Below are 13824 nucleotides of genomic sequence, written 5' to 3'. Positions count from 1 at the left end.
GTTTTGTTTCCAGTCAAGACTTGGAGAAACTTGTTCATGCCTTTATCACCAGCAGGGTGGACTATTGTAATGGTCTCCTCACCGGCCTTCACAAGAAGACCATTAGACAGCTGCAGCTCATCCAGAACGCTGCTGCCAGAATTCTGACTAGAACCAGAAAATCTGAGCATATCACACCAGTCCTCAGGTCCTTACACTGGCTTCCAGTTATATTTAGGATTGATTTTAAAGTACCTTTACTCATTTATAAAACACTCAATGGCCTAGGACCTAAATACATAGCAGATATGTTCACTGATTATAAACCTAACAGACCACCCAGATCATTAGGATCTAGTCAGTTAGAAATACCAAGGGTTCACACAAAACAAGGGGAGTCTGCTTTTAGTTATTATGCGGCCGCAGTTGGAATCAGCTTCCAGAAGAGATCAGATGTGCTAAAACATTAGTCACATTTAAATGCAGACTCAAAACTCATTTATTGAATGAGCACTGTGCAATGTCCGAACTGATTGCACTATATTTTTGGTATAATCATTTTCTATTCTTAACTGTTTTAAATTCATTTTAAACCTCTTAAATCAAATTTTCAATCCTTTTCAAAGTTTTTAAATTCCTTGTTTTATTGTTGTGATTATTTTTATTATTTTCTTTTCTTTTATGTAAAGCACTTTGAATTACCATTGTGTATGAAATGTGCTATATAAATAAACTTGCCTTGCCTTACTGGCCTAAATAATAAGATATATTTTTTTTAAAAACACTCTTTTAAACATTTTTATAATGTTTATAGTGCTTCCAGTAAATACAGTATAATTAGTAAATTTTACAGCTGGAAATTAGAAATATCTTGGCTTCTGATAGATCAATTGTTAAAATGTGTAAACTGAGCATGAAAGGGTACTTTCTATACTATATTCTACCACACCTATGGATGAATGAGGTCGAGCAATAAGCAAATGGTCCTATTGACTCACATGGATGTTTGTTTATTTTCCTTCAGGTGAAATTCCAGATCATTGTGAGTGACTGCTATGACTGAACATTTCAAATATTGTTAATTGTTGAGTAGAAATAGATGGTTTAAAGATGGGAACAGAAACACAATATATACACAAAACACAAACATTTCTGGAAAATGTGTAAATTCTGCCTCAGTACATTACTGCAATACTTATGAAGATGAGTAGTTCAGGCACATATCAGTTTCCAGTTGAAACAATCACTCATGTGCACAGATTACCTTGAAAGAGTCTTCGGTCATGTCTCACATGTGAACGGTGCATTAGACAATGTGAGAATCAGATGGAGTGTAGGTAAACGCTGCCACTGTTATTAGCTGACAAGATTCAGCAATTGGATAAAAAAAATGATAGCAGAGAAAAGATGTCACTGTGTCACACAAAAATGTAGATTGACTGTAAACTCATACAGACTAGCATTTTTTTAAGTCATAATTTTTATGTAATTAAAAAGTTACAGACCACTCCCACCTTAGCAACCGTTGTCATGATCACATCAGCACAAGCAGCTTTACAGTATTCTTGTTAGCATTTATGTGTTTAGACTGCTCTGCCATGACATCAAAAGTCCTTACTGTCATTTTCCGGTGAAATTCTATTGTTTATATGAGATCCAAACAGGGATGCTCCACAATGCCAATGTCAGCCTAAACGGAAAGCTTTTTCCATGGATGACCACCATATGTTAGGACAGCTGGTTAATCTGGACACACTGGGTGTCATGGAAAGGCTTCTCAGCCAGCATGGTCCATCTCAGGAAACCACACCAAAAACATGTGTTTCTGACAAACTCTGTTAATATCACTTTGGTTGGCTTCTTTCTAAAGGAATATGCTAATTTTTTATGTATTTTCAACAGTTTGGATGTGATAAACTTGATACCTGACCTTATTAGTACGTAAAGTCTGTGGCATTGCTGAAATGATATTACAGAAGGAATGACACTTCAAACTGGAAAGATAATAGGAAGAAAGCTTATCAAACAAATGTAGAAATGGGGGATCGGGTATGCATTTTGTTAACCTGTAATAAATTTTTAACTGACAAATTTGTAGTGCTGGAAAAAAAAAGAAAAAAATGTTATTGAAGAAAATAATATTAGTTATAGTCCCATGGTTGTACTTAATTTATGCAATAGGTTGTTTGCAATCACGTGATTCTGATGCAGCGCGAAATTCAGATGGAGGGCAGGAAGTGAAAAGCAGAATGGATGAGATGGAGGAAAGTCCATACTGTACTGGTTTAGACACTATTACAAGAGAAAGGTATAAACAGAAATTGACAAAATATTTTGGACGTGATCCTAATGTTATGAAGAGGAGCAATTTTTCACTGCCATCGAGGCAGTGGATATAGGCTAAGCAACTAACCCTGACTGCAAACAAGCTATTTCGAAAGTGAATACTGTATTTATATGAGGGATGCGGGATATATGTCACTCGTGAAACTTTGCTGCATAAACAGGGTATGTGGCCATTGGTCCTGTTAGCAGCACGTAAAACAAAACTTTTATTCAAATTCTAATTTGATTATAGCCTAGAAAGCGAGATAATAGCGCTTCCATATAATCACTAAAAAGCTGTCACTCACATATCGCAATCTCACAATGTTCTATTATAATCAATGAAGCTGCACATAAAATATCTTATTTACATCGTGTCTACGTGTAGCGTTTGGCATTGAGTGAATTCTGACTGTCTCATGCTGAATGCGTTAGAGTTGGCAGCCCAGTGTCTATTTATATATTTCTTAATTAAATATCTTAATGTATTATTAATATCTTGATATATTATTATATCTTATATTAACCATTTGCACACACAAGCATTATCCGACTCAATACCCGACTGCAGATGCAGATTTACAAGCTATTTTTCTTGCGTTTTTCAGTAAATTTCTTGCCTTTTCCTCCCTTATGAACAACAACATTTCCGTACACGATAAAAGCTCCTGGTGGTTTCTTGGTTTGAGGCGATTTGATGCAAAACATAGGCATTTTGAGTTTCTGCTAGCGATTCCTACATAGAAAAATCAGTTCCTGCCCTCCAGCTGCATTTCGCACCACAGCAATGACGTCATGTGCAAACAACGTACTCTAGCAACTGAAAACTTTATGAAAAATGTGGCTGATAAAATAAAATAACTATTTAATGCAGAAAAGAATACTATTGACTCATACCTCGTTTCTACTTAATTGTTAATGTAATTTCTGCAACTGACAAGTTTTGTCAGGGGTGGTAAAGGAAGAGGAATCAGTTGCAGGGATAACAAGGATTTATTTGAGATTCAACACACAGGAACAACGCCACTGTCTGAGAGGGTAATCTGGGGAGATCCCAACCAGGTCCGGGGAAGAGAAAGTCAGCTCAACAACAAATAGACAATAGAGCACATGGCAACATAATTACCAACTGACAGCCATGTGCTCCAGACAGACCAGGACAACATAAACAAACCCAGATCAGACCGGCGCCTTGACAACTTTTTAGCACAACAAATACATAAAATTAGTTTTTACTGCAGAAAGTAATAAAATGTACTCATCCCTCAGTTTTACTTAATTCATGCATGTCCTTTAATAAAAATGCAAGCTTTATCTTTCATTATAAGTGTGCCACTGTAACCATGAATTATGCTTTAAAAGAAACTGAGAGACACATTTTTTATGGTAATCAACATTGTGCCACAAATTCTATTGAAAATGACTTAACTTAAACCCTGGGACTAGTTCTGTTTGAAGATTCCTCCTTTTTACTGTTATTTTCTTACAGAATGACTTGTGATGCTCTTTTTGTGCCGAATAGTGAAGTAATGCTGAGCTGACTTATAAATACAGTTTATAAATTCCCCCCTGGATCCAAGATGAAGATAAAATCACATATCACTGCTGTACAGAATTATTTGCAGCACATTTCTGTTTGAGTCAAACCCATTTGAACACAGACAACCCACTGATCACAGAGGATGAGAACTGGGGAAAAGGGAAAAAATCTGAGCTGATCACAGGGGAGCCGTTCCTAGAGCATGCAGCTACTGGTGGAGTAATTCAGACTTGGTGTCAGCTTCGGAATAGATGCCTCTGAGAAACAAAGACAGGGCTTCCCTGCAGTATGCCATCCTGCATCTAAGCCATTTATTTTACAGTGGTAGAAACAAAGTGAAATGTCCTAAAGCAATCTCTTAACAGATTCACAACAACCAACAGATACTCATATGATTCCTTAACTCATTAATGAAAGCTGATATGAAAATATTTTTAAACAAAATACACTCCCAATGTGGGACTTCAAAGATGATTCAATTGATAAGCCCAGTTATTTACATATTAGAATTTATGGTTAAACAATAACCTTTATTGTATACACACACACATAATATTTTAATTTTTTATAAATAATCCAGCTTCCTAAAAATGATTTCTAAAAACGATTCAATTGATTAGTCCAGTAAGAAACCAATATTCACATAACAGAATTTATGGTGGTCAAACAATTACATTTTAATATATACTGTATATATTTATATATATATATATATACATACAGTCATGTGAAAAATTTAGGACAACCTATTGAATTCCATGGTTTTCTGTATCATGACATAATATAAAAAATATCTGGTCTTTGGCAGGTCTTAAAATTTAGAAAATAAACCTCAGATGAACAACATCACATGACATATCACACCATGCCATTATTTATTTAGCAAAAAGCCAAGATGAAAAAGCCATGAAAAGCAATAACTTGAAGTAATCATTTTCTGTATGACTTTATCAGTCTCTCACATCGTTCTGGAGAGTCCGGTCTCATAAAAATGCATATAAACAGTACGCCAAATAAAAATGCAAACTCAAGGTATTGATACGTAAAAATGGACTTTGGCGTGTATATGCTACGCACGTGTTTGGCGTGCATATAATATGCAGTTTTCATGTGCATATGATACGAAATTTATTGGCGGGCATATAATACGCAGTTTTCGCGTACATATGATAAGCATCTACCCCACAACCCTAATCCTACCCATCACGTAGCATATACACGCCAAAGTCCATTTTTGCATATCAATACCACAAGTTTTCATTTTTATTTGGCAGACTATTTATATGCAGTTTCATGAGATCGGGTTGTCCTGGAGAAATTTTGGCCCATTCTTCTTTCGTTGCTCAGGTTTATTGAGGTTTGTGGGCATTTGTTTATGTACAGCTCTCGCCACAGCATTTCCATCAGGATGAGGTCTAGACTTTGAATGGACTGCTGCAACACCTTGATTCTTTTCTTTTCAGCCGTTCTGTTGTAGATTTGCTGGTGTGCTTGGGATCATTGTCCTGTTGCATGCATGACCCAATCTTGGCCAATCTTTAGCTGTCGGACGGATGGCCTCAAATTTGACTCTAGAATACTTTGATATACAGAGGAGTTTATGGTCAACTCAATGAATGTGAGGTGCCCAGTTCCTGTGGCTACAAAACAAGCCCAAAATCATCAGCCCTCCACCAGCATGCTTGACTTTTGGCATGAGGTGTTTGTGCTGATATGCTGTTTAGGTTTTCACTAAATGTGCCACTGTGCATTATGGCCAAACATCTCCACTTTGGTATTGTCTGTTCAAAGGACATTGTTCTATAAGTCTTATGGTTTGTTCAGATGCAACTTTGCAAACCTAAACCATGCTGTCATGTTTCTTCAGAGAGAAGAGGCTTTCTTCTTGCAAGCCTTCCAAATATGCCATACTTGTACCATATTTTTCAAATTGAACTGTCATGAACTTTATCATTTAACATGTTAACTGAGGCCTGTAGAGTCTGCGGTGAAGTTCTTGGGTTGTCTGCCATTTCTCTGAGCGTTACACAGTCTGTTCTTGGGGTGAATTTCCTAGGACGTCCACTTCTGGGAGGATTGGTGTCTGTTTTGAATGTCTTCCACTTGTCAATAAACTTCCTCACTCAGGGAATGATGGACTTCAAATTGTTTGGAAATTGCCATATTACTCTTCTCAGATTGATGGCAGCAACAACTGCTTCTCTAAGATCATTGCTGACGTCTTTCCTCTTTGGCACTGTGTTAACACACACCTGAACTTCTGCTTTTATAGAGCTGCTCACACTTGCTGATGATCAGTTAATCAAAGGTATTTGATTAGCAGTGCCTGACCGTTACTTACCCTCTTAATTCCTGTGTTAACAGTAAGGGTGTCCTAACTTTGTCACATATGGCTTTTCCATCTTAGCTTTATTTTTGTTAAATAAACAATGACACGGTGCAATGTCATGTGTTGTTGTTCATGTTCATCTGAGGTTTTATTTTCCTAAATTTAAGACCTGCTAAGGACCAGATATTTTTTTATAATTTATTTATATTTAATTATGATATTATATAATAATTAAATAAAAATGTGTATATTTCATTACAGACAATATTATCACAAAAACAGAGCTTAGAATCATTGTCTCTCTCCGAAACCTTAAAGCTTTTCAATGCATATGAAACTGTTTTAAATGTAAAACTGGCAGGAAAATGTCTCCTTGAGAAAGTCAAGGAGCCACTGCAATCACTCTCACAATGCTGAAAGTGTATAATGTATGCTTAATTGTCACTGTCTATTGTCTACAAGTGAGACTGTAAAAGAGATGTAGTACTTCACGTCCTTTCTGTGCCTGGAACATTGTCACCAGCTCTGGGATGGGGAAGACAGTAAGATTTAGCAGAATTTCCCTTATGTTTGTGTCTGTTCAATTTGCATGGATGACACTTGTAGCAGTGCATATCTTCAAAGATATGTGTATGCCCTCATTAATAAATGGCAGTGTATTTCATTTGCAGATAATATATTTTAGAATTGTTAAGCTTCGATGACACATAGATTCCACAATGCCAGCCAGCAAATGAATATTTCCCTAAATGATGCATCTGGTTTATACATAAATTCATTGCTAGATCTTTCTCAGAGAAAGTTTATTGACTAAAAACTTGACAAACAAGCTCAGGTGTCTCATTAAAGGAAAGAAAATCATTTGGGGAATCTTTATGCCAAGTAGAAATTGTTTTTGTTTAAACAAGATCCATTGTAAAAATGAAAGAGTCCTTGAATCACTGATGGAGCTGTGTGGGTACTTAAGTTTCTCAAAAAATTAGAGAAACACTGCAGCTATGGTATTTCTTACACGTCTAGTTTGGAGGAGATTTCTGAATGCAAAATGCAAAATGCATAGATACTATGGCATATGTATGTCAAAAGATATTAAGTATGGCCTAAAAAAGTAATTCAATTAGATTTCTTAGACATACATAAATGAAGGCTTTCTGTGTTCATTGTTGTTTATCTCTTATCGTACTCTCTAGCTCTTGACATCTTATTAAATTGGCTATTTCAAACTAATTTTCTAACCTTTATCATTTTAATAAGCCATGATTTCATTCTAACTAAAAGATGACCTCCATAATAGGGGGTAAGAGCACAACTATAATTTAGTTTTTACATAATTCGGCAAGCAGTATGTCTTTCTTTTTGACATACCACAGAAAGAGCCTATTATAAAAACAGAAACAACATGAGTTCAAAATCACACTCTCGCTGTAGACCTGGTGTTGTGATGCAGCAAAATGGTAAAAAAAATAATTTAAAAAATCATATAAGTGGTCCATGTGACTCGTAGGTTATATCTGAAGACAATGCGATAGTGAGAGAACTATAATATAGTGAGAACTACAAAATAGTGCATGTCTAAAAAAAAAAAAAGTCTCAGAAACATCTGGGTATTCCAAATACATAAAAATGTGAATCACAGTCATAAAAAGTCACATTGCTGTTTAAAGTGTGCATGCACAGACCTGCTGCACTTGTTAAACACTTCACATGATATCATCCCATGAGTCTTAATTTTGTGGGATCAATTATGTTTCAGAAATATGCAGCCGCAAATATGCAAATTATGAGTGGCAATCAATGAACGTCTCCAGCAGAGCTCTTAAGAATGTTCTCCACAAGTCTCATTTCCCATTCAACTGCGTATGTCTGGTGACCAAAGTCATTTCTCAGAGCAAAGTGCCAATGACTGAACAGATAATGTGTTGTCACATGAAATTACAGAGAGAAGTGAAAGGCTGTCTTTCACACATCTCAAAGTGAACGAGCTCAGGAATGAATGTAATGAATATACGATATGTAAATGCTAAATGTACAGTCAGCCAGTCATTACGGAAGGAATAATATACAGCCAGTAGGTCATTACCACAATATTTATATTACACGGCTACTCACCAATTATTGATCATCTTCACTACAGTTGATAACTTGTAGTAATCCCCTCACTCAGAACGATCCTGGCATGAGAGAAAACATCCTCTGATGTACATTAAACCATAATAAGCATACAATACTGGATTAATGATAAATGTTATTTCAGCAAGTGCAGTGCAGCAAATGCATGCATTAGAACATATTTGGAGAAATTTAGTATTACATCACTTGCTCACCAATGGATCCTCTGTAGTGAATGGGTGCCGTCAGAATGACAATTCAAACAGCTGGTAAATAATCCACAATATGACTCCAGTCAATAAATTAACATCTTGTGAAGCATGTCTGTAATAAACAAATTCATAATTAAGACATTTTTAACTTCAAACAAGTCCTCTATCCATAATATTGCTTTTTCCAGTGGAAAAGTCGTCTCGTCTGAATCAGGAGAGAAACATGCATAGATCAAGCACTTTTTACAAGTGAAAACAGTCCAAAATAGTTCTAAATAAAATATGTTGGTTGATTTTGATGTGAGAGGACAATAGGAAATTTTAAACGGAGGAAGCATTTTTATGGATTATGGGCTCATATTTTGGCCAGAAGCAATGGTTTAGAGCTAAAACGCCTTAATAATGGATTTGTTTTTTACAAACAAGCAGCTTTTCACATCACAAGATGGTAATTGATGGACTAAAGTTGCATTGTTTACTTGTGGATTATTGTGATGTTTCTATCAGTTGTTTGAACTCTCATTCTGACGGCACCCATTCACTGCAGAGAATCCATTGGTGAGCAAATCTGTTCCGAAGAAGAAACAAACTGAACTATTACTTTAAACTCTACAGTAATGACTATGAATGTTCGTCTTATTTGTTGACATGTTCGTTCAAGTGTCACTCAGTGCTGTTTTCATTTTAGCATAAAGTATTAGTGCACACGTAATGATTAAACTAGCAAATGGGTGCAAATCTCCACATCAGAGAAAAACAGCAAGACTGGCGCCGTCTATCACTTCTGTTGCAAGAAGAAGTAATTATCTCTCTCCAGTCTCACACATGCATATTTAATACTGAATAGCTCATACTGTATATTGTGGTGTATCCATGTGTTTTTCCTACATTGTTCATGATAGATTTAATAAACAACATATGGTACACTGTACACATGTCCAAAACACACACATCACATCAGCTCTCTTGATTCATGAAATTGATTTGTTCCCATTATTTCTGCTATGTTAATCTCTATACAATGGGTTTCATTCATTAACTGTGTATACACATTTAAACCCTTTGTGTGAATGTTTAGAATTGTTTCTATAAAGTAGATCCGACTGAACAGCCTGGTCTCATGTTTATACGTAGGTATTAATACGTAATATTTACAAGCACAAATTGTAAACTTTTTAACGTTTTTATTGATGCTAAAATGTACAATTTAGACATATTTCAACGTTTAAAACGTACAAATCGCTACGTATTTTTAGCTAAAAACTTACAAATATTTACGTATCTTTTGGATCATTAAGATATTCGTATCAATGCATTTTTATCATTTTATCAATAAGCGATTTAGATTTTTAGACCCCTTAACCTACCCCCAAACCTAAACCTACCCATTTTATAGCGAATATAAAAGGATATAAAATGCAAATGACCGAAATATGCAGGAAAATAACCATTTTAGTAACAATATAGCATTAAAATATTTTTATAGTCGCTAATCCCACTCCTACCTATAAACCTAAAAATTTCTGTACAGTATAAGGAAAACATGACTGACAGATAAATGCAATTACAATCATTTATTTATTGCAAAAATGTCAAAAGCAGTGCCAAAAGTAATCCAAATGACGATGCATTGCACCCGCAGTCCAGTAGGTTTGTGTGATCCAGAGCAGAATTTATTATGTTAATCGCTGAAAATATTATCGCGCACGCATCATTCAAACTAGGGATGGTCGTATCGATCCGAAGTATCGATATATCGATACTGACGCGAGTATTGAAAGTATCGATACTCAAATTAAAAATATCAATATTATGGTGTTTTATTTACCAGTGATTTTGTTTATTTAACAAAAAAAATGTGTACAATATGCATTGAATTGGACGAATAACCTATGATAGCGAATAATTGTGTAGGATAGAACTATTTTCCTGCTCATCTGAACACACACAAATGTTGCAAGACAGAACCAATCCATCACAGAGAGCGTTCACTCACTTCTGACAGCGCATTCAAACAGGACTGCTTTCCCAAAAGTATCATAAGAAAGCATTAAAGCTTTTGGGAACAGCAGCACTGAACAATGCTTATCAGAGGGAAAAAACAATAAACAAATTGAAACTGTAGCCTACATAGTTTGTGCAATTACATTTATTTAAATTGAACGTTGAAAGATAATACTGATCATGTTCTATTCTGTAATGTTAATAGAAATCACACACCCATTTTAATAAAAAGGTTGCATTTTATGCATGCAACAGCCTTTCAGTGTCAGTCCCTTATGAAAATGAACCATGGTTTTACTAAAGTGACCATAGTTCAACTGTAGTATTTGAACTGTAACATATTTTAATCATGTGTAAACAAAAATATAACCTAATAAGCTACAATTAAGACGCATTGAATGTTAAAATGTGTTTTAAGCAAAGTTAATTGATTATCATTACCCATTTTACTCTTAGTAATTTAATAATTTAATAAACTTCATAATTTAAAAGTTTCGTTCAAAAGTATCGTATCGGTATCGATATCGACGATACTGGCCTATAAAAGTATCGGTATCATATCGAATCCACACAACTCCAGTCCATCAATTAATGTCTTGTGAAGTGAAAAGATGCATGTTTGTAAGAAACAAAGCCATCATTATGCAGTTTTAACTTTAAACTGTCTCTTCTAGCCAAAATGAGTTCTTGATCTATAATGAAGCTTCCATCAGTGAAAATGTCCATCCCCTGTTGTCCTCTTACATCCACAGACATATTGTATTAGCGCTGAATAACTCATATAAAAAGTAAATGTCCTTTTTTTTTATGTATGTGTGTGAAAGCTCTGCATTCTGTGTTGTTTATGTGATAAAGTATTGTAACCTTGAGCGAACCTGCTGTAACGTAAGACAAATTTCAGACTCAGTCTGACAATAAAGTGTATCGTATCGTATATTTGTTTAAAACTGTTGAACTTTTTAAAGTTAAAAATGTCTTGTTTAGATGAAGAAACAAACTCATCTACATATTGGATGGCCTGAGGTTGAGTACATTTTCAGCAAATTTTCATTTTGGGGTGAGCATCATTCCATTCATTTTCTTTACCATTTTGTGTAAAACTGGTTCATGCACTGCTTCTTATTCAAAATATGCTATTAAACATATATTCAAAGTGCTGAATACCATTATTTTTATTGTAATAGCAGCAGCAGAGTGTCATGAAGTGTGAACAGCTAAAATAATGTTTTTTCTTGCTCCAGTTCACACTGTTTAATTAATGAAACGAATGAGCATCACTCTATGATCTTCTTCTGCAAACAAAACTGCAATAAAATATGTTTAATAAGCATTTGAAAAGCAGTATGGTAAACAGCTAGCCAAGAGTGTTACTGTGCCAACTGCACAAAGCAGCCACACACACACACACACATTGCAGATACCATCTACTTGCCCATTGCACTGCAGAGTCCAGGCACAGAGCCACACCATGGCAACTGAGCATCTGGCTTTCCAAAAAGATAATCCAAGTAATCATCAACTAAAGGGATATTAGCAATGTCATATTCTCACACTCACCGGCAAAGCATATTACCCTGTGTGTGCAAGACAACATGGAGCGCATCGGAAAGTAAACCATGTGGCCAAGTAAACCGAGATGTCATCATCGTTTCATGCATGCGTAGCACAGTTTTCATGCATTGCTAAGCACAGAACAAGTTACTCGTGGAATTTTGACAGGATGGTGTTCACATCCTCAAATATGTGCATGGCATTAATATCATTATAACCTGGTCATTAAATTAGCATAAAATAATGCATTGTGAAAAATGCCTAGCATTTTTAATTTGTATGCAGCATGCTCGCTGGAAAATTACTTGAATAAATCTGGAGGCGATGCCATTTTGAGAGCAAGTCTCAGGCATGAATAAAATCCTTAAGCATTTACCATAACTAGAGTGTCTTCGCTCCCTGGGGCGGCAGTGCTTGTAAACACCTCACTAATCAGAACATTCAATGCTCACAGGCTTATTGTCTCATGTTTCTTTGACCCAGAGCATTCCTTAACATGATTAAAACAACACTATTAGCATTATTTCCAAAGAAAAGATACAGTAGGGAAAACAGGAAAACTCCTTAACGTGAAGTTATAGCTCTGCTATAATAAGATCTGAAAATATGAAAAACATTTCATCCAGAGAAACTATCCTCTTTTTGCGTCTCTTTTTGCAATATGTATATATACACACACACACACATACACATATATGTATAGTTTAAAATAAAAACAAATTAAAAAGGCACAGAAAAACTCCAGACTATACTATCATATAGACAATATATAATCATATATATATATAGATAGTAAAGATATAATTTAATTTAATTTAATTTAACAAGATTTTTAACAAGATTTTAAAAAGAAAAAAAGTGTACATTAGGTAGTTTTAAATAATTTAAATTCAAACAATTCATAAACATTTTAGAAAAACTCCAGACTATACTATCATATAGACAATATATAATCATATATAGATAGTAAAGATATAATTTAATTTAATTTAATTTAACAAGATTTTTAACAAGATTTTAAAAAGAAAAAAAGTGTACATTAGGTAGTTTTAAATAAACAATTTAAATTCAAACAATTCATAAACATTTGTAAACAACACCATAAGAGACATTAAGCTGCTTAATGCAATTTGTTTAATATTAGTGTAACATCGTTTCCACAAAAATACTAAGCAGTAAGAAATGTTTCTTGAGCAAAAATCAGCATACTAGAAAGATTTCTGAGGGATCATGTGACACTGAAGACTGGAGTAATGACTGCTTGGGTGAAACTATGCATTTTTCCCGCTTTTACTGGCAAACTAAAATAAATCATGAGGATCAAGAGGACTTCCAAATTGTCTGAATCGCTAAGCAAGTTGAATTTCAGATAAGATATAAACCATTAGTGGGATCAAATGAATGTATCCGGTGATGCTACACCAACATCAGAGCATTCATAATGTGAGAGCCATCCTTCAAATAGATGTCTGGTCCACACGGCAAAAGCAATATCAAGTCATGTGACTATAGCTGGATCTGCTCACGGGGTCTGGCCTGATGGGATTAAGATCTCTCTTTAAATGCATATATTTCTCGCTTGAGTTCTTCATGACCTGCTCCAAATATGCTGACTGCTCATGTTTTTGGAAGCCCAAACGCTCTGGGAAATCGTGTTTGAAAAGTGCTTAAGGATGCAGAGAAGACACTTACGGCTTATTGCATAGCAGAGATATGGACGCAAATCTACTATAAATGCAGTGGGTAACTCTTCTGATTTATTAAATTTGAGTGTA

This window comes from Sinocyclocheilus grahami, unplaced genomic scaffold (assembly GCF_001515645.1).
Source record: "Sinocyclocheilus grahami isolate Dianchi unplaced genomic scaffold, SAMN03320097.WGS_v1.1 scaffold667.1, whole genome shotgun sequence".
Lineage (NCBI taxonomy): Eukaryota > Metazoa > Chordata > Actinopteri > Cypriniformes > Cyprinidae > Sinocyclocheilus > Sinocyclocheilus grahami.
The sequence above is the reverse complement of the archived record's forward strand: the minus strand, read 5'-3'. Positions refer to the sequence as shown.